We start from the raw sequence: 21,566 nt of genomic DNA on the forward strand, positions 1-21,566 counted from the left end.
CCTCCCAAAAAGTATCTCAATGGGAAATCCTAGCAAGGTGCCATGGAAAATGATTAATCATCCAAAATTAATAGTCACTTTACAAAAAATGAGGAATTAAGAGTAAATCATTCTTGACAATACTTACCATAAGAATGTTTAATATTAGATATGAGGCAACAATATACTTGATAACACTTCGGGAACAAATGGATAGATGTGGAGCAACAACATAAAACTTCAGAACTTTCTTCTTTTATTTTGGTGAAGGAACAAAAGTCATGCCTTTGAAGTAAACAACACCTGCAACATACAAAAAATCAGAGAGAAAAAAAAAAAAAAAAAAAAAAAGACAATTTATTGAAAAACAATAAATAAATAAATAACTTAAGTTACAACAACTGTGATTTTGGGTGTAGTAATGTTGTTTCCTAAGGGAACATCAATTTGTTTCTAGGAACAACAATTTGTCAATGGTGAATGAATGGAAACAAAATATATTTTGGAAAAACACTTTGGTAGAAATGTCTTGGATCTTCAAATCAATTTTTCATTTATCTTGTTATGAAACCATCAAGTAGAAAAAAGAGTCTTCACATTGTTTTCTTTGTGTTGGTGGGAAATAACAGGAACATTTGTGTAGCAAGTTCTTATGATAAAAATAAATAAAATTTAGATCATGGCACCTAAGAACAATAAAAATCATACAATATTAAATTTCTTAATAGATTCTTGGATTAAATTCCCTTATTTCATTAGCATTATCTTCAAGAATCACTTTTTCGTAAATGGACCTCCTTTATTCTCCAGGGACCTGCAAAAAACGAGCATATACCTGTAATAAAACATGAAATCATGGAAGAAGAGAGGTGTACGTGCTCTCTTAATCCAAGAAATATACAAAAAAATAACAAGTAGTTACTCCATAAGACAAATCCATGGAAAAAATAACAAAGTAAAATTAATTTATTACCTGCGGGGGAGTGGTGGCCAACCATAATAACCAGCAGTGTTTTAATCGTAACTTCTTTGTTTCTCATCCGATTTGAGTGATTCCAAATCCAAATGAAATTTAATTCAGATTTATCTTCAAAATAAACAAGTTTTAAAAATTTCATGAGATGTTGTGTCAAATTTACATAGAACAACCTTCATAACAGAGTTATTTTCAATTTCCCAGCTTAGACCAACAGATGATATTTTAAGCATAACTTCTTTAGTTAATGACCGATTGAACTGATTCAAATTGGAGATTAAATTATTTTCATATATTATCCCCAATAGAAATATGATTTTAAGGAAAGAAAAATTTATGGGTCAAATATGCTAGTGAACAATCGTAAAAATAGAGTTTTAAGAATGCTGATTTACATTAGGCAGTCAATATTTTGGTCATAAATTTCTCATTTGATATCGAAATAGAGTACTTAAAATTTCCTTGTAAACTATATTCATGGGTAAATATACCATAGAAACATGTTTTCAAAATATATTCATTTAGGCTTCCAAAAACGGATTGTCCCAACTCTATCCCTGAGCTGCCTACTAGACATCCTATCAATGTTTTGGTCATAAATTTTTCGTTTCAAATCCAAATTGAGTGATTAAAATTGGGTTGTAAATTAGACATGAATGGATACTTAGTATAAAATAGGTTTTTAAAATATTCCCATTTGGTCCCTCAAAACACGACTGTCCCGACTGTGTTTTTAGTAATTTTCTCAAGCCCACATGCCATAAAATATGGTAAACAAGAAATTTTCCCAAAATGGTGATGAGTGTTTGTAGAAACCTGATTTTAAATATAATATGTCTACATACACAAAAAAATTTGAAAATCTATCACCAATATTGATTTACACAACATATTGCAACAAAGACAATCTTTTTACATATAAAGAAATTTATTTATTTGTCTCCTTATTTATTCTATTTTTTTACACTAACCTCTTCTATTTCAAAAAATATGAAATATATCTACATATAAGAGTACTTCCAGTGGATCCATTTTCGAAACAAGGTCTCAAGTATGTACATACCCAAATTAGAGAAATGTACGTTAATAAATATCAGGGTAGGAGAGACCAAGTTCCCTTGAAAAGATGGTGCCAAAAATATTGAAGTATGGAATGGTGTTGCAAGCAAATGATGGAGTGAAACCAAGATTCAATATAGCATTTTCTTTCTTGGTTTTCCATAGTTGTCAAATCATGGAATTCTTTAGAAAATTAAGGTCCAATTTCTTGTTGATTTTGTTTACTTGTTGATGCAGACTAGTAGAAACCTCATTTTCTTCCATAAATTTTGCAATTTTTAGATTTGAACCCTTCCCAATCTCAATATATGTTTTCTATAATGGTCTATATGAGATGGAATGAGTGGGAAGGGTGGGTAAATTTTGTAGTTTGGTACTATAAGCATGTTGTACTAGTTTATTACTGCGAGGGTGTGGAATGGATTGAGAAGGAAATTGTATAGGGCATGGAGGATTTTGATGATATAGTTGATTGGATTGTGTGGCTGATTTTGATAGACAAGAAATATTTTGTTGAGAAGCTAGTAAAGAATATGAATTATGTGTTTGTACTACAAAATGAGGGAAAGTAGTCATGTAATCATAAGATGAGCCATGCCAAGCTTGTGAACAAGATTGATGGGGGTTATATTGAGATTGGCATGGTTACCCTAACACGGGAGTATTCCTTAATGGATTATGCAAGTAAGAAAATGGAGAGGAAGTGTTTTGAACCATACATGTAGGCCACGATTTTCATGGTTGTGAGCTTGTTGCAACTTCTCAATTTCTTTCATACATTGTTTTCATCCCAAGTAAGAAAAAGAAACTATCCATGGGATGCTCCTTTCGGAAATGAGGGAAAAACACTACTTCAATTTTTTCATCTTTTTTCTTAACCTATAAAACATCCAATTGTGAATTTAGAGAGCTAATAAAATCAATTTTGAAATGTTTGAAAATAAATAATTGATTTCAGCACCTATATCTCTTGTTCTTGTAGCAGATTTGGAAAAGAAAGAAGAAAGTTCTCTATAATTCTTACCAGCCTTGGAGATTCCTCTTAAATACCTTATGCATAATTCACAAACATCATCATATGGTATCTGAAAAACATCACCTTTTCCCATCATATTTAAGAGTTCTAAAATCCACCTTTGATTCCTTTAAGGAGTGTTTTCAAGGTCTCTTTTGCTAACTATTTATGCTTTGTTTTTTGAAGGTTGTATTGAAATCGTTCCACATAGTCTTCCAATATTTTATCTTCCTGTTGTGTCATACTAAAAATATCTTCATTGGCCTTGCAGTAGTCTTGGTACTTCTTCAAGAATACATTCTTCATGTCCTCCCATGTTTGAATGTAATTCCCACCAAGGCTCATAAACCATCGGAGAGCTGCTCCTTTTAGAGTAAGAGAAACAATTTCAACATTTGAGCATTAGTAAAATAATCATATCCTCTACAAAGTACTTCAAACTCAAATAAGAATGTATCCGGGTCTTCATTTGTGAAACCATGAAAAATTGGTAGAACAGATGGGGGAATTACGTGCATTTGTGTCACTCCTCCTAGATCTCTGATAGGGAATTCAAAAGTAGCAATGTATGCCATTTCTTACCAAAATAGAAGGTCATCTTCATGTGCTGCTCCAAGGCTCCTCCTTCAAACTTTTGTGCCAATTTGTTAGTGAAATGGGTGGTCTTAGATCACCACTTCAGTGAAATCATAAGATTATTTTTCCTTTTCAAAATTCTACCTCTAAAATTTCCTACTTCTATCAGTGCATGCTATATGACCTGAAACTACCTGCAAAGGGCATACCTCACCACAAGTTAGCTAGGGTGTGTGCATAGGTTCTTACCTTCCGTTTTTAATATCCAACCCTCTCGAAGTCAGGAATGCATCTACAACTAGATATTAGTGTGGTAGTGCTATTTGACTGCCTCCCTAACAACAACACCAAAATTTTGAGTAAATTAATTCTTAATAAATTAAAAAAAAAAAATAATCACCAAGAAATTAATTATCAACCCAAGGAACACCTTTTTATTTCAAGGCAATCGACAAAATATATGCAAGAAACTACCAACAACTAATACTAGTTCTACATGATTGTGTTCTACACTACCAAAACCATTCAACAAGGAATAAAATGTAAGACTTGAATAACAATACTAATTTAATAAGTAGAAAGTAAATGATAGGAAAAAAAATATTCTAATCACATGGTTTGAATCAATACTAAATTAAACCACACATTGTTGAATTGAAAATTTAACCTATTGCACGCAACAAAATTCAAATGCTAATCTAGAGCAGAAAATTAAATGACATCTAGAAACTTTGGAAACAACAAATCTAGAAAATGTAGCAACCAACAAATTAATTTAAAGAAAAGGAAATTTACTTTAAAGAACAACAATTGAAATTCAAAGAAACAAACACACAAATAAACTACTTTAGATGTTCAAGGCAAAACCTCATTCGAGGTAATGGGCCCAACTGCCCAAGAGAAAGTTTTGCCTAGAAAAATAATTCAAATCAGATTACAAGTAAGAAATGTAGAACTCACTGGATAGCTTCTTTCAATAAAATATCTCAGAGAAATAATTACACCATAATGAAGTTCTTAGCTTTGTCTCCAATTTAACAATTGTTCATCCCCCTCTCTTTAATCTTTGTTTTCATTTAAGTACACAAAGATTAAAGGGAAGTTACAACTACATTGATCACATATTGATTTCCATTACAATTGTAGATTTCCCACAACAAATTGATCAACAAGATTAGATCTGAAATATCTCTCCATCGTGATTCAGTCGGATCAGGTTGAATCTGGTATTGCTATTGGGAGAATTTGGAAAATAGCCACAACAACAAATATGAGAAAATTTCCTTCAAAGAACCTTGTGTTTCTCTCAAGCCATACAAAATTTGGGAAAATGGCTCACTGGAAAACTAATTTGGTATGTTCTGCACAAAAACCCATGTCCCAGATTTTCAAGATTCATCATAATTTGCTAGAAACGTTCAATGCAGAACTGTTGCTTTTTATCCCTGTGAACTTCTGTGCTGGAATATTTGACTATGTTGAAAATCAAATTTGCAATGTAGAAGAGATCTTGGAGGCTAAAATCATGAGTGATGTTATAAAAAATTCATTAATAAACCATAATTGGAAAAATCATGCATAATAATCATTAATTTATTAAAAATAAAGGAGAACAAGTATCACTTATCCACAAGAGCATAAATAATTATGAAATGGAATTAAATGATAAATTATGATAAATGACATGATAAAGAATGGTATGGATGGAGGAAATATATGTTAAGAAATGGTAATAATGATGACAATATAGTGGTGCAACACTTATGCCAAAGCACAACTCACTATTTTTCTACTTGTATATTCAACTGCGATGTATGTTGTTCTTGTAGCTTCAGTTCCTCTATAATTTCGAAATACAATTTGTGTAGCCTTGGCAATGACACTGCTGCTATGTTCATGTTGACATGCTTCCATTCTCTAGCTTGCTGTTGTAGTTTCGCAAAGTCGAACTGTAGGGCTCCTGCAAGTATTTGTGCTAGCCTCACTGCAAGTGTAGGCTTTATATTCCTTCCTTCTCCAACCCTTTCCTCTACATGCATAGGTTGTCTGATCATCTATGCCAGTATCTTCAGTTATGCGATTCACTCCGCGACACTAGTTAGAAGTGCACCGTATTGATCTTCAACTCTTTTCCAAAATTCTATTGTTGCTTCTTGTATCCTATCCCCAATTTGATCTAAGTCCCCTTCTGTAAGGACCATGAGATCCTTCATCTTATCAACCTTCTACTTCCTCTTTTTCTTTGAGGTAGCTTTGCCCTCTGCCTTCCTTTTTTCCACGGCAAATTTTTCTGTTTCTTCCTTTTCTGTGTCCTTGGTTTGCTCATCCCCCTCAAGAGGATCCTGCTGACCCTCATCATGTTTCTCTTCCTCCTCTACCTCATGTTCATCCTTCTCCTTATCTTTTCCACTAGCTTCACCATGCTGCGAAGTGTCCACCTATTCTTCTTCTATCGCATTGTCTCTTGTTACGTCCAGTGGAGTCATCCATTCTTCAGGCCAATTTTGTATCTATGCCGCAAGATCATATTCAACCACCATATATGGCAAGGAATGGCATTTGTTATTTGAATCCCTACGTGCCTATATGTACACCTTGTGAAAATATGCTTTAAACTTCGCCACAGAGATATACTTCTCGTATAAGCACGACGAGAGTTGGGGATGTTGGTTTACTAGGATATGTAAATCCATGTGGTACAGTACAAAAAACATTTTGTTTTCTTGTGCACATGATGCATTGGTGGTAAACCATAGCAAAGCATACCTCGTGACTTCACAATTATCTATAGGCACCTGAGGGAACTGCAACTCCTCTGGTTCTCTCCATGTCAACGGAGCAATAATTAAGATCAACCAAGCATAGTGGAAAGTTATAACTTTCTCATAGACATTGCAACAATCATCGAGGAAACCCTTTCATAGGTATCCAACTCAGTTATATAGAACCCTATTGGCACACTGCTTGACCAATGACACTACTGACGTAGGGACTTCATTCACTTGCATTTCCTCATAATCTTCCTAGCCAATATGTGCACTGTGAACCAAACTTCTTGGTCATTGATTGAATTTATATCATAATCCCTCTTCCCTTTAACCAACCTGAACTTTTTCTTTATATTTTCTGCTATAGTGCCGTCTTGATCCTTTCCAACAAACTCCTCTGTAGGGATTTTTCCTTGGTATGGAAATCTTATGATCCTCCAGATCAACATAGGGTTTATGGGGATCTTATTCCCCAACCATAAATTCCCATTGTGCACCAGCACGAGCAATTTCCTTACACATGTTGTCCTCCCCGTGCTTCTACTGAAGTGTGACATGTTCAACATATTTAGTAGTCCTTATTGTGCCAACTCATTCCCCCATTACTGTGGCTCTAACCTCGTCACTCTGTTGTCTGGGTAGTGCACCTGTTTCAAATATTGGTCTGGTGCAAATTGAGGGTACTTATTCCTATCGTTAAAATCATAATCTGCGAACTTGAGATGTAAATTTTTTCCTAAAACTTCTCCTTTAAAGGGTACTGCTTCTGGCAAGAAGGGTGTAAATGTGCCATATTTCACATCTTTTGCTTCTTTTACAGGTTTAACATTCAGTTTCCTTAGCGGGATGTATGGTGGTAGGGGTGATAAAAATACTATGCTTCCTTCCGATGCCTATATCTCCTCTACTTCTTCGTCACTGTCTTTGACTAGCTCAAGATTTTACTGAGGCTTAGTAGGTTTTTTATCTTGTTTCTTCTTGCTTCTCACTTCCTTAGTCAGATTCTTTCTCGGGGACCCCTTTTGTTTCTGCGGTGATGGTGTTGTAAATGATGCTACTGCGGCCATTTCAGCTGATGTTGTGCATGTACTAGTGGCTTCCATGACCCTTGATAATCCTTTCTAATGAAAATCTCACATAATTTCTTCCAAAGATTGTTTATATGACATACACAACAAAAATATTTGCACTTCTTCGCACTATCAACACTCAAGTTCTTGATTGAGAAAAGTTCTTAATATGGGCGGGAGGCAGCTATTTATAACAATTCTGAAATTCAAACTCCATAATTAGATTTGATTTTGTCTATATTGCATTTAGATTTAATCATTATTGCATATCTATCCTTATATTTTGTCAATATGTCCTCATAAATGCAAGTTTCCGCGTATTTTTCCCTTTTAACTGTTATATTTCTATTTTTCGGCGAACTTTGATGCATTCCACAATGTCATGCACATCCCATCTTATGTTTCGGCTCCTACGAACTTCAACATACTCCAGACTGTAGCGAAGTAACTTCCTATGTCGAAGCTCTCTACATCATAGTTTATAGTCCAGTGCCTACTTTCAACTGTAGGTTGCACTGAGACTTCTCTTCTTTCCTCCTCAGGGAGATGTTGTAGGGGTAGGGTTGTCCCTGTACAACTTCAATCTACTACCATTTAATCTTCCTTGAATCAACTCTCCATTTAACTTCGCTAATTGAACTACACCTCCATCAGTAATATACTTGATAACATATGGGCCTAACCAATGCATTTTGAATTTTCTTGGGAACTTCACAAACTTACTATCATAGACAAGAACAAGGTCTCCTTCATGGAACTTCTTTTTCTTAATATGTCTATCATGCCAGGCCTTTTCTCTTACTTTTTGTCCATGTTAATGGAATCCTACTATTAATTTGTCTTCTTCCAAAGAAATCAACTGTGACATTCTTTCTTCCATTATGTCAGGTTCTTCCATATTTATAAAAGCTGCAATCCTTAGGCTAGGGACAATGTATTCCATGGGCATAACAATTTCTTGCCCATAAACCAACCTGAAGGGTGTCTGACCTGCCAACTTCTTGCATGTAGTTTTATAATCCCATAATATTGCTGGAATTCTAAGGTCCTAATCATCTCGGTTTACATTGCATACCTTAGTTAGTGCATTCTCCAAAATCTTGTTAAATTCTTCGACAGTTCCATTGGCCTGAGGGTGATAAGGAGTACTCTTTTGATGATAAACTTGAAATTCCTCAGTCAATGCGTTAATAGTCTTGTTCAGGATCTTCATAGCTCCTAAATTTCCTACTATACTCTTCATTTCTGAAAACATAGTGGGAAACAACTCCTTATATTCATGAAGCAATTCTGTCACTTTGCTAACTATTTCTTCAACCCAATAATCTCTTATAGTTGCAGACTTCGGCTCCTCTTTTGATCCTATATTTACCTTCTTTGTCTTTACTGGCTTTATTTTATCTAGTATCTATGGCTTAGGTCCATTTACTTCATGACATCCTTCTTATTTTTCTATGTCAATTTTGCAAGGACTTCTTCTTCTTCTCCAATAAGGTTGTAGAATTCTAATACATGTTCTATCTGCTCGGCCCAATCAAGTTGTTTCCATGTCCTTGGAGTTGAATTCTTAAAGATCTTATTCTTAACTATCTGGAGGGATGAATCTATATATGGACAATCATATTCAAAGATAAATGTCAATATAAGCCCATCAACCATATCTTCCCAACTCGCAGTACCATGTTGAAGCTCTATTTCCAAGTACCAATTCTAAGGAATTGTCTCCAATGTATAAATGAACACATGTACCCATTCGTTTTGTGGAATCTCTGTAGAAATTTTGAATAATATGACAAAAATTCACAGAGATTATCCTGATTATACACTTATAAGAAAAACATGCATAATACATAATCTCCTCTACATTGATCATCAATTTACAGAAGCAGAAACATTCATAGGCACACATAGAAGCATCAATCAAACTCATTAACACAGTATGTATCCCGGGGAAAGCATCTCGCTAAAAAACCCCACACTATCTGTATATTATATTGATTGAATCATGTAACATTACAAAGTACAATGCTTATCACAAGCAATCCAGTACCAGCTCCACCTGTTACACACAATACAGCTCAGATCTGATCTCCAAATCTATTCCACTGCTTTCCTGCCTCTCCAGCTCAATACCTGCTCAAGAACTGATGAGAATGGCTTCCCAAACTCATATTTCACCTCAAAATAATCACTCACACTTTGTTGGACGTGAAAAAAGGCTACAATACTGGGAAAATATGTTAGCAAACTCATTGGCATACTCAATCCCTTGATTGTGCAAGATCTGGTGCACAACTATAGTCACAACTGATAGCAATCTGATTCTCTACCACCTGTCCCTGTTGAACTGAACATGCACTGACATGCAACTAAGTTAACTGATGTATTCTATAGTTGTATTATGAGTTAATAACTTGTGAATTAATCAATAACTAATTCACCCAACTCATCTCTAGTATATTGATCAGTTAGACTAAATACAACCAGTTTAACAAAGCTAAACTGAACACAACTCCATCAACTGCACCTCCAGTCCACTAAACTCAACTCACTTGAGTTCTAACTGAAGTTTTGCATGAAAATATTAGTCATCCCATAGGTAACCACGTATTTCCCTCTGGGATCTGCATGTACCACATCCGTAGCTCATCCTGAAGTGCTCCAAGAGAATAAGATCAAGTTTATAGTCCAAATATTATTATGAGACAATAATATTTGACTTTTCTATTTTTGACAACCAGTTTAAAAATAGACTTTGATCACTCACACTGTGATCACTCACACTTTCATCAAAAATAGAAGTCCATCTATTTTTCCCAACTTGACCAATCATCCATAAACAGCAACCTGCAATCCATAGACATGATCCATATGTCTAAAAATAGACATAGTCTAAAAATAGACTTGCGCCAAAAATAGCCTGTGGGCCCACTTAGTGAAGGCGACTCTTTTCACTAAGCTCCATCATCTTGTTGCACTCTCAACAAGCATTTCTTGCTGAACACTTTTCAACACTCCCTCTCAACAAGAAAGGCTTCCTCTCAAACCCGATCCTAAAACTCTGGAATGTTCTCCATGCAACACATCTGGCCGGTCCACTTGCTCTGTCATCAAAGTCTCTGACTGCTATTGCCTCTGTCGACTGAAACTCTGCATCTCTGTGCTCTTCAGTATCTGACTGCTCTAGCCTCTGTCACTTTGATCTCTGACTGCATCCATGCTGCTGCTAGTTCTATCTCCCAGCATTGCATCCACACTGCACCTCCCAACTGACCTCCCTCTTGGGCTAGAAACACCCTCTGATGCTGAAGCACTACCTGCTACTGACAAGTGCTCCCTCTCTGACATCTGTGCTACTGCAACATCTCCATGCATCTCGCACCATTTCACACCTCTCTGTGCCACCTAGCACTGTGCAAAACACTTGTGCCTCTCGCATTGCTACAACCTACTAGCTATGCGCTGTCCTGGGATTCCGTGCATTGTCGCTCTCTCTGCCGCTCCATCCGCATCTGTCTCTACCCAATCAGTCAGTTCCTGCTACTACACATCGGGGCTCCCGTAGCAAGGTCTCATCCAAGAGGTTGGGTACCTCAAGGATCCTACCCCTCCTCCTTGGGATGATCAATCCACATCACCCCACCTCCTACCTGGAGGTATGGCTGCATGCGATCCCTCAGCCCACCTGGCTCAAAGTTTCCCTTACTGGAGGTCTCTGGATGAGTAGATGTCTCTACTCCATCTCTACATAGCTTCCCCTGTTTTAGTTGCTCCAAAACCTCCTGAAGCTGCTGCACCAATCGTGGCTCCTCCACAATCGTCTGAGACTTCTTCTGGCTCTCCATGTTGAGAGGTAAAATACGCTCCATCTCAACCACCAAGTCTCCATCAATTGCCTCGCTGCTCAAGGCTTTGCATGCATCTTGAACCTCAAGAGCATACAGGTTCTTGACCCGTGAACCCTCCTCATGACAACTTAAGCATCGCACTTTCGATTTGTCAACCTTCTTACCACCACTGGAAGAACAAGATTCGGAAAGAGAAACCTTCTCCTTCCCCTTCTTTTCCTTACTCGCTAAGGCACAGTTCTCCTCATCCTGCATGGATGAAGAACTGTCTCTGGTGCTCCGTCTAATCTCCTCCTGCATAAGATCTGACCAAGGTCTCTCCCATCCTGGCAGTTTCTCCCTTCCATTCACCGAGTCCTGGTAGCTATGCCAACTCTTAGGAAGGTCAAGGAGTGCTAGACTCACCATCCTCATCCGACAGTCACCCCCACACTTCCCAGCTCATCCCGGCATTGGGTGAACTTCGTGAGATACTCAGGCATACTATCTCCATTCTCACACTGAATGTTTCTGAGTTTTATCTCTTGCTTTGGAATTAAATTCAAATTCCACTAGCTCAAAACTCAACTGCTTCCGATCTAGAATTCGTGAGAACAAAGTATTTCTTGTACAGAGATCGACTGTATGGGCATTCACTGGATATCTCACCTTCCAAAAGAAGGATGAATCCAGAGGCTACCTGGCCTGATTACAGACTCTACCTGAAGAAATAAAATGTAAACACTTTCTGAATAATAGATCTGATGATCAATCCTCGCTTGATATCCTGTAAAAATCTCTTCTACAAATCAAGCAGCTCCGATACCATGTAGAATTCTTTCTACAAATCATCTAGCTCTGATACCATGTAGAAATTTTGAATAATATGACACATATTCATAGAGATTATCCTGATTATACACTTATAAGAGGAACATGCATAATACATAACCTCCTCTACATTGATCATCAATTTACAGAAGCAGAAACATTCACAGGCACACATAGAAGCATCAATCAAACTCATTAACACAGTATGTATCCCGGGGAAAGCATCTCGCTAAAAAACCCCACACTATCTATATATTATATTGATTGAATCATGTAACATTACAAATTACAATGCTTTTCACAAGCAATCCAGTACCAGCTCCACCTGTTACACACAATACAGCTCAGATCTGATCTCCAAATCTATTCCACTGCTTGCCTGCCTCTCCAGCTCAATACCTGCTCAAGAACTGATGAGAATGGCTTCCCAAACTCATATTTCACCTCAAAATAATCACTCACACTTTGTTGGACGTGAGAAAAGGCTACAATATTGGGCAAATACGTTAGCAAACTCATTGGCATACTCAATCCCTTGATTGTGCAAGATCTGGTGCACAACTATAGTCTCAACTGATAGCAATCTGATTCTCTACCACCTGTCCCTGTTGAACTGAACATGCACTGACATGCAAATAAGTTAACCGATGTATTCTATAGTTGTATTATGAGTTAATAACTTTTGAATTAATTAATAACTAATTCACCCAACTCATCTCTAGTCTATTGATCAGTTAGACTAAATACAACCAGTTTAACAAAGCTAAACTGAACACAACTCCATCAACTGCACCTCCAGTCCACTAAACTCAACTCACTTGAGTTCTAACTGAAGTTCTGCATGCAAATATTAGTCATCCCATAGGTAACCACGTATTTCCCTCTGGGATCTGCATGTACCACATCCGTAGCTCATCCTGAAGTGCTCCAAGAGAATAAGATCAAGTTTATAGTCCAAATATTATTATGAGACAATAATATTTGACTTTTCTATTTTTGACAGCCAGTCTAAAAATAGACTTTGATCACTCACACTTTCATCAAAAATAGAAGTCCATCTATTTTTCCCAACTTGACCAATCATCCATAAACAGCAACCTGCAATCCATAGACATGATCCATATGTCTAAAAATAGACATAGTCTAAAAATAGACTTGCGCCAAAAATAGCCTGCGGGCCCACTTAGTGAAGGCGACTCTTTTCACTAAGCTCCATCATCTTGTTGCACTCTCAACAAGCATTTCTTGTTGCACACTTTTCAACACTCCCTCTCAATAAGAAAGGCTTCCTCTCAAACCCGATCCTGAAACTCTGGAATGTTCTCCATGCAACACATCTGGCCGGTCCACTTGCTCTGTCATCAAAGTCTCTGACTGCTATTGCCTTTGTCGACTGAAACTCTGCATCTCTATGCTCTTCAGTATCTAACTACTCTAGCCTCTGTCACTTTGATCTCTAACTGCATCCGTGCTGCTGCTGGTTCTAACTCCGAGCATTGCATCCACACTGCACCTCCCAACTGACCTCCCTCTTGGGCTAGAAACACCCTCTGATGCTGAAGCACTACCTGTTGCTGACAAGTGCTCCCTCTCTGACATCTGCGCTACTAGCAACATCTCCATGCATCTCGCACCATTGCACACCTCTCTGTGCCACTTAGCACTGTTCAAAACACTTGTGCCTCTCGCATTGCTACAGCCTGCTAGCTATGCGCTGTCCTGGGATTCCCTGCATTTTCGCTCTCTCTGCCGCTCCATCCGCATCTGTCTCTACCCAATCAATCAGTTCTTGCTACTACACATCGGGGCTCCCGTAGCAAGGTCTCATCCAAGAGGTTGGGTACTTCAAGGATCCTGCCCCTCCTCCTTGGGATGATCAATCCACATCACCCCACCTCCTACCTAGAGGTATGGCTGCATGCGATCCCTCAGCCCACCTGGCTCGAAGTTTCCCCCTACTGGAAGTCTCTGGATGAGTAGATGTCTCTACTCCATCTCTACATAGCTTCGTCTATTGTGGTTGCTCCACAACCTCCTGAAGCTGCTGCACCAATTGTGGCTCCTCCACAATCGTCTGAGACTTCTTCTGGCTCTGCATGTTGAGAGGTAAAATACGCTCCCTCTCAACCACCAAGTCTCCATCAATTGCCTCGCTGCTCAAGGCTTTGCATGAATCTTGAACCTCAAGAGCATACAGGTTCTTGACCCGTGAACCCTCCTCATGACAACGAAAGCATCGCACTTTCGATTTTTCAACCTTCTTCCCACCACTGGAAGAACAAGATTCAGAAAGAGAAACCTTCTCCTTCCCCTTCTTTGCCTTACTCGCTAAGGCACAGTTCTCCTCATCCTGCATGGATGAAGAACTGTCTCTGGTGCTCTGTCTAATCTCCTCCTGCACAAGATCTGACCAAAGTCTCTCCCATCTTGGCAGTTTCTCCCTTCCATTCACCGAGTCCTGGTAGTTATGCCAACTCTTAGGAAGGTCAAGGAGTGCTAGACTCACCATCCTCATCTGACAGTCACCCCCACACTTCCTAGCTCATCCCGGCATTGGGTGAACTTCGTGAGATACTCAGGCATACTATCTCCATTCTCACACTGAATGTTTCTGAGTTTTATCTCTTGCTTTGGAATTAAATTCAAATTCCATCAGCTCAAAACTCAACCGCTTCCGATCTAGAATTCGTGAGAACAAAGTATTTCTTGTACAGAGATCGACTGTATGGGCATTCACTGGATATCTCACCTTCCAAAAGAAGGATGAATCCAGAGGCTACCTGGCCCGATTACAGACTCTGCCTGAAGAAATAAAATGTAAACACTTTCTGAATAATAGATCTTATGATCAATCCTTGCTTGATATCCTGTAAAAATCTCTTCTACAAATCAAGCAGCTCCGATACCATGTAGAATTTTTTCTACAAATCATCTAGCTCTGATACCATGTAAAAATTTTGAATAATATGACACATATTCATAGAGATTATCCTGATTATACACTTATAAGAGGAACATGCATAATACATAACCTCCTCTACATTGATCATCAATTTACAAAAGCAAAAACATTCACAGGCACACATAGAAGCATCAATCAAACTCATTAACACAGTATGTATCCCGGGGAAAGCATCTCGCTAAAAAACCCCACACTATCTGTATATTATATTGATTGAATCATGTAACATTACAAATTACAATGCTTATCACAAGCAATCCAGTACCAACTCCACCTGTTACACACAATACAGCTCAAATCTGATCTCCAAATCTATTCTACTGCTTGCCTGCCTCTCGAGCTCAATACCTGTTTAAGAACTGATGAGAATGGCTTCCCAAACTCATATTTCACCTCAAAATAATCACTCACACTTTGTTGGACGTGAGCAAAGGCTACAATACTGGGCAAATACGTTAGCAAACTCATTGGCATACTCAATCCCTTGATTGTGCAAGATCTGGTGCACAACTATAGTCACAACTAATAGCAATCTGATTCTCTACCACCTGTCCTTGTTGATCTGAACATGCACTGACATGCAACTGAGTTAACCGATGTATTCTATAGTTGTATTATGAGTTAATAACTTGTGAATTAATTAATAACTAATTCAACCAACTCATCTCTAGTCTATTGATCAGTTAGACTAAATACAACCAGTTTAACAAAGCTAAACTGAACACAACTCCATCAACTGCACCTCTAGTCCACTAAACTCAACTCACTTGAGTTCTAACTGAAGTTTTGCATGCAAATATTAGTCATCCCATAGGTAACCATGTATTTCCCTCTGGGATCTGCATGTACCACATCCGTAGCTCATCCTGAAGTGCTCCAAGAGAATAAGATCAAGTTTATAGTCCAAATATTATTATGAGACAATAATATTTGACTTTTCTATTTTTGACAGCCAGTCTAAAAATAGACTTTGATCACTCACACTGTGATCACTCACACTTTCATCAAAAATAGAAGTCCATCTATTTTTCGCAACTTGACCAATCATCCATAAACAACAACCTGCAATCCATAGACATGATCCATATGTCTAAAAATAGACATAGTCTAAAAATAGACTTGCGCCAAAAATAGCATGCGGGCCCACTTAGTGAAGGTGACTCTTTTCACTAAGCTCCATCATCTTGTTGCACTCTCAACAAGCATTTCTTGTTGCACACTTTTCAACAATCTCCTCCCATGTTGTAGTACATAACCAAATATTCTCCTTGGGACTAGTTTCACCATCATATTTCAACTCCATTTTTGTGTTTATCTAAGAAAATCTTATCCACATCAACCTTCGACATTCCTACCAATATATTATATTCTCTTATGTGTACCCTACCATCTAGCAGAAGTAGCTTTGAGGGTTGTACCCAAACATAACAATCTTTGAATTTCTGGAACCTGTTCCTCATAATCATCAAGAAAAACATTCACATCACCCAAGCCATCATAAGAAGGGAGGCTACATACCTCCGATGTCATGCAGCAAATTGATTTAGTAACTCTTACACATTGCCTTGTAGACACTTCATGTAGCGTGTTCTGCCAATTCTCCAATATTCTAAGTTTGATGCACAAGAACTTTCATGCTCCCAAGTTAACTTTCCCTCTGTAGTAAGGTTAGAAAAATATTGTTCCTTTGCTATCAATTGATAGATATTATCTATATCAGCTACATAGTACTCTTCTCTAACTAGCTCTGTATTCCTTGCTCGTTTTGATGGATCCAAGGGAACAATTACCCTCATAGTATTCCATTCGAATATCATTTGTCTCTTCTCTAGATTAATTATGGCCATGTTATCGAATGCCCAATCAAGTCCAAGAAATGTAGTATAGGGGTTAATTTCATCCAAAATTTCTATTTCTTCAAAGTCAATAGTAGTGTGAACTCCTTCAATGTCCACTATCACACCTAGTAGTCTTCCTAAGGGGAAGGTCTTATGTTGATTTTCCATGCTTAGCTGAATAGGTGACCACTATAACTTCAACTTACCCATTAACTCTCATGTTTTCTTCATCACAACATTAGCCTAAGATCCCAGATATAAAATAGTATGATCCATCTCATAGTCTCCTATCTGCACACTAAGCCTCATTTCTCTTCCTGTTCTCTTTTGTTGATGTAAAGTGTTAAATACGCACAACTCACTTGACGGTATTTCTTTAGATGTGAATGAATCTATCAATTCCTAAAGTCTTTCTACAACCTTTTGATCTCTTAATAGCATCATACAAGTTTACATAAAATACATTAAAATACCTTCTTAGTTCGCTCACTCCTGATTTTGTGTCAAAGGTTGTTTCTATTTCGAAGTTGATGTTATGTCATAGTCACTTTTCTATTTCGGTTGTGCACTAAATATCGAAGCTCTAGGATCCATAAAGCTTCACTTGGCTTCCATAAACACCTATTTTTCCTTTTCAATATCAAAGATAGGAGCCTTTTCAATAGTATTTCTAACCCGTGCAATCTCAAATTCCTTCTTTTCATTTACTTTTTCATCACCAGCCACAACTCCACTTCTAGTAACAATATTGATTCGGGGACCACCGGTTCTTTTTTCAGTATTCATTATTTGGAGATTTTTTGTCGGCTATTGGTTTCTATTTTCTTGCATTTTTCCTGTAAGTATCGGACATTATTCAATTACATGGTCAAAATCTTTACAATACTTACATGTTGTAGTGGGATTCTGAAAGACTCTTTCAAGTGTCCTGGTTGGTTGCAGTTATAGCAAATAATATGTACACGTCCTCGACCAGCTCCACCACCTCAACCTCTTCCTTGATAACCAGCTCGACTACTCTGTTGTCCATTATCGTCATGTCCATGATCTTCCTCTTTCATTCTACAAGTGTCAACACCACTCCATCATTAGCTCATAAGCTCGATAATTGTTCTCATCATGTCCTATCGATTTAAAGAACTTTCAATACACGTTCTTGGGAGTCTACATATATTTTTGCAACAAATAAGAATCTTCTGATCTATGTTTGCCTCTAGTTTTTCATATCTCGCACCATAGGCTAGATCCGTCATTCAAAGGAGTCGGTGATCCCCTGGCTATGTAATTTCTAAAGAGAGGGCATTGTTCTTTATAGTTGCCTTGTAATTTTCACTTCGTACACCACACTTCTTCTCTAACTTCTTTGATTTTCTTCATATCTTGTAACTAAAGAGTTAAATTTTCTAGCTGACTCTGAATTTGTTGCATACCTGCATTGGTATCTCCTATAGGCGAAGCTTCTAATTTCATTGCCATCTCTAGAGCTTATGATTGAGTTTATATCTTTTATTGCATCGATGACAATCTGATTTGTGCTTGTAGTGTAGCTATGAACTATTCCTTATGTTGCTTCAGAGCTATGTTGAAGCTCATATGATGTAATAATACCTTGAATCTCTGGTCAAATTCCAAAACAGACTCACTAGGCCTATTTTTGATCTCCTTTAACTCGGTGATGCATTGTCATTTAGACTTTGGTTCCTTGAATTATTTTACCAACATTGTTTAATGTCTATAAATGATATGAATTGATTGCTTGAAAAATTCATCTACCATGTCAACGCTCTACCTCATAATGTTGTGACAAGTTGTGCCTTTTTTATATTTTCATCATGGTCCTCCTTCACCATCGATATTGCTTTGCATAAAAACCATAATTGTTTCAGATCTTCTGATCCAGTTCCTCTAAAAATAGGTAGCTTAATATCATTGACCATATTTTTTCTTAGAGGGGTAGTGGGAGGGTGAGGGGGATTCGTAAGGGGAGTGAATTGAAATGGGGGTTTGATAGCTTTTTATGCTTACAAGAACCTCCCACTCAGCTTAATAAATAAATGATCTAGCTTATATATGACATTTGCGGAATTAAATACTTGAAACAGGTGTGTGTTATATTCTAATTGTTTAAGTGCTTTAAGTCCATCTGTTTCTACTAATATTAAACACATATAACAGCCATATAATGCAGCAAATAAACAACCACACATAACAACAAATTTAATCTAGAAGTTCACCCGAATATTGTGGGCTACGTCTCCTTGAGCTTTTTTCATCTTGACTTGGCTCTTTGGGATTATGGTAAAGTTTCTTTACAAGTTCCACACTTAACTCCAAAGGTTACTGAATTGAACCAATGGGCTTAGAATACCATCTATATCCCTGTCATGGCTATCATCGCTCTGCAAACAGATCTAAGCTCCCTTAGACTTGATTCCTTCAATCAGTGCTCTGAGCTACCATGAGCTTCTTGATGGCATTAACTCCTTCAGAATTCTCCAACTGTCACTGAAACTTCATCAACTATCTCCAGCACATATCAAACACCGAAAATAGACTGATCATTTTCTCAAAATGAGCACTTCATTCCCAAACTAATCCTTCCTCCACATTTGGCACTGGGATGCCTTAAACTTCCCTGTAGAAGTTTTCAAATGCTTCTGCAAATCTCTGCAATGGATTCAAAGGATCATTATAGTCAGGAATGATTGTTAGTTCACTGAGAACGAGTACTGGTAGTTCCTACAACTGCCTCCAACTCTTGGTGGCCTTAAGCTCCAAAATCACCCTCGATGAAAATCTCCATGAATATGACTTCTTCAGCTTCTTTGGACTATTCTGTTGGCTTCAGAAGGCTCCAATTAGCCTAGCTAGCCTCTTTTCTTCACTCTCTTTGGTCGAAAATGCCTCCTGGAATGCATTTAGTCAATATCCACTCTATCTCACTCTATTTGGTGAACTGCACTTAACTCCCATTAAATATAGCATATCCGCCTAAGTTTAGCTGCTCTACTAGGTTGACCGTTGGAGGTGAACCGTTACATTAACTACTTAGGTGCACATATGAGGTGGTATAATCCCAACAGTTTGGGATAAGGCTAGTGGTCGTATTAATCAACAACCGCGTGGGACTGTTTAATTAGTGGAATCTCCACCATCGATCAATCCCACTTAATCCTTCTTTGACTTTCCCTTTTATCAAGTGTTTCAATCTATGCCATTGATCTCATTTCTCTAGATCCAACAGACATCACGTCATCCGCTCTCCAACTAGCCTGGACGATCTCCATTGTCGATCTATCCCGTTCGATCAAACGGCTATCGCGTTACCTACTCGCTAACTAGCTTGGCCAATCTCCACCATCGATGTGAACCGTACAATCGAATGGCTATCACACAATCTTGTGTGAAATCTTACGCGACTGATATCAATTCGAGAGTGCATGAGAAAAGTAGTTTTCTCGTGCTATGTGTTGCCCACTAAGGGTAATTACGTGAAATTTAGGAATACCACTTCCCACCTTTAGGGTGTGCGAGATACTAGTTTCCACTTTCTGAATACTACCCACGTGCTTAATTCACACTTTTAAGTAAGACGCTTAAGGAAAGGTTTAGCGCTTAAAACCAAATTAATCTTGGTCAAATGTCCATAATTTTCAGTTTGCTGGACTTTTTTCAAATTGCGATAATGCCTTCATACGGTATCACTTTTTTGAACCGTTTGTGGCACTAGAGGAAGATGAGATCTATCCGGTTGCTTAGGTTTGACACTCTTTCAAACACTTTGAAATTTGAGCTATCATTAATGTCCGGGATCAATATTTAATCACTCCTCCCCATCAAGAATATTTTGGACCTCAAAATACTGATATACTGATCTGTATAGTAGATAAGAGTACAACACCCTCTTCTTTCAGCCTCCATGCACTTGCCTTGCATGGCTAGTGCCTTTGAACCAAAACTTGGAGGTAGTTGACACTTCCCTTCCTGGATGCGCTTGTCCTCCTGTTAAGAACTGTCATCCTTGAACTCATTCAGAATTTCTATTGAGAGGTTTACAGAAGGTAGTTGAACATCACTTCCTTGATCATCGACCCAAGGTGGCTCAAACAAATGTGATATTACATCACAAATATATGCATATTTAACTGAATTTGCATATGTACCAATGAAAGTATGTTTTACTATGTCAAGAAGTCAAACCACTTCTTACCATGCCACTTCTATGGCAACTTTTGCTACTGCAAATCTTCTTCTGACATCTTGCCAAAAACACATAATGCACAAAAAAACAACTTGATGACATACATGCATGTCATGTGAATCATCATCATGTCTCTTACATCTTGTGTACAGATGATCACAAGCCGAAAAAAACATACCTTTTCAAACAACTGACTCTCCAAGTCAAGCATGTACAAAAAGAACTTGACGATTATTTTTCAAAATAAGAAGAATTCCACCTCTTGTGAAAGACTTCATCATTATCTCCTTTTTTCAATATTGGGGAGAAAATCAACTTTTTCAAGTCAATATGACATTGCATGCATGTTTAAACAAAGCAATCGACCATCAAGTCAATTACACATACATGTTCAAAAACAAGGAAATCATCACCATTCCTTTGTTATACATACCATTCTCATGCATGTATTCCATTCTTCAACT

Source organism: Pinus tabuliformis, chromosome 2_2, assembly GCF_031772625.1.
Source record: "Pinus tabuliformis cultivar Carrire ecotype Pingquan chromosome 2_2, CPIR1, whole genome shotgun sequence".
Lineage (NCBI taxonomy): Eukaryota > Viridiplantae > Streptophyta > Pinopsida > Pinales > Pinaceae > Pinus > Pinus tabuliformis.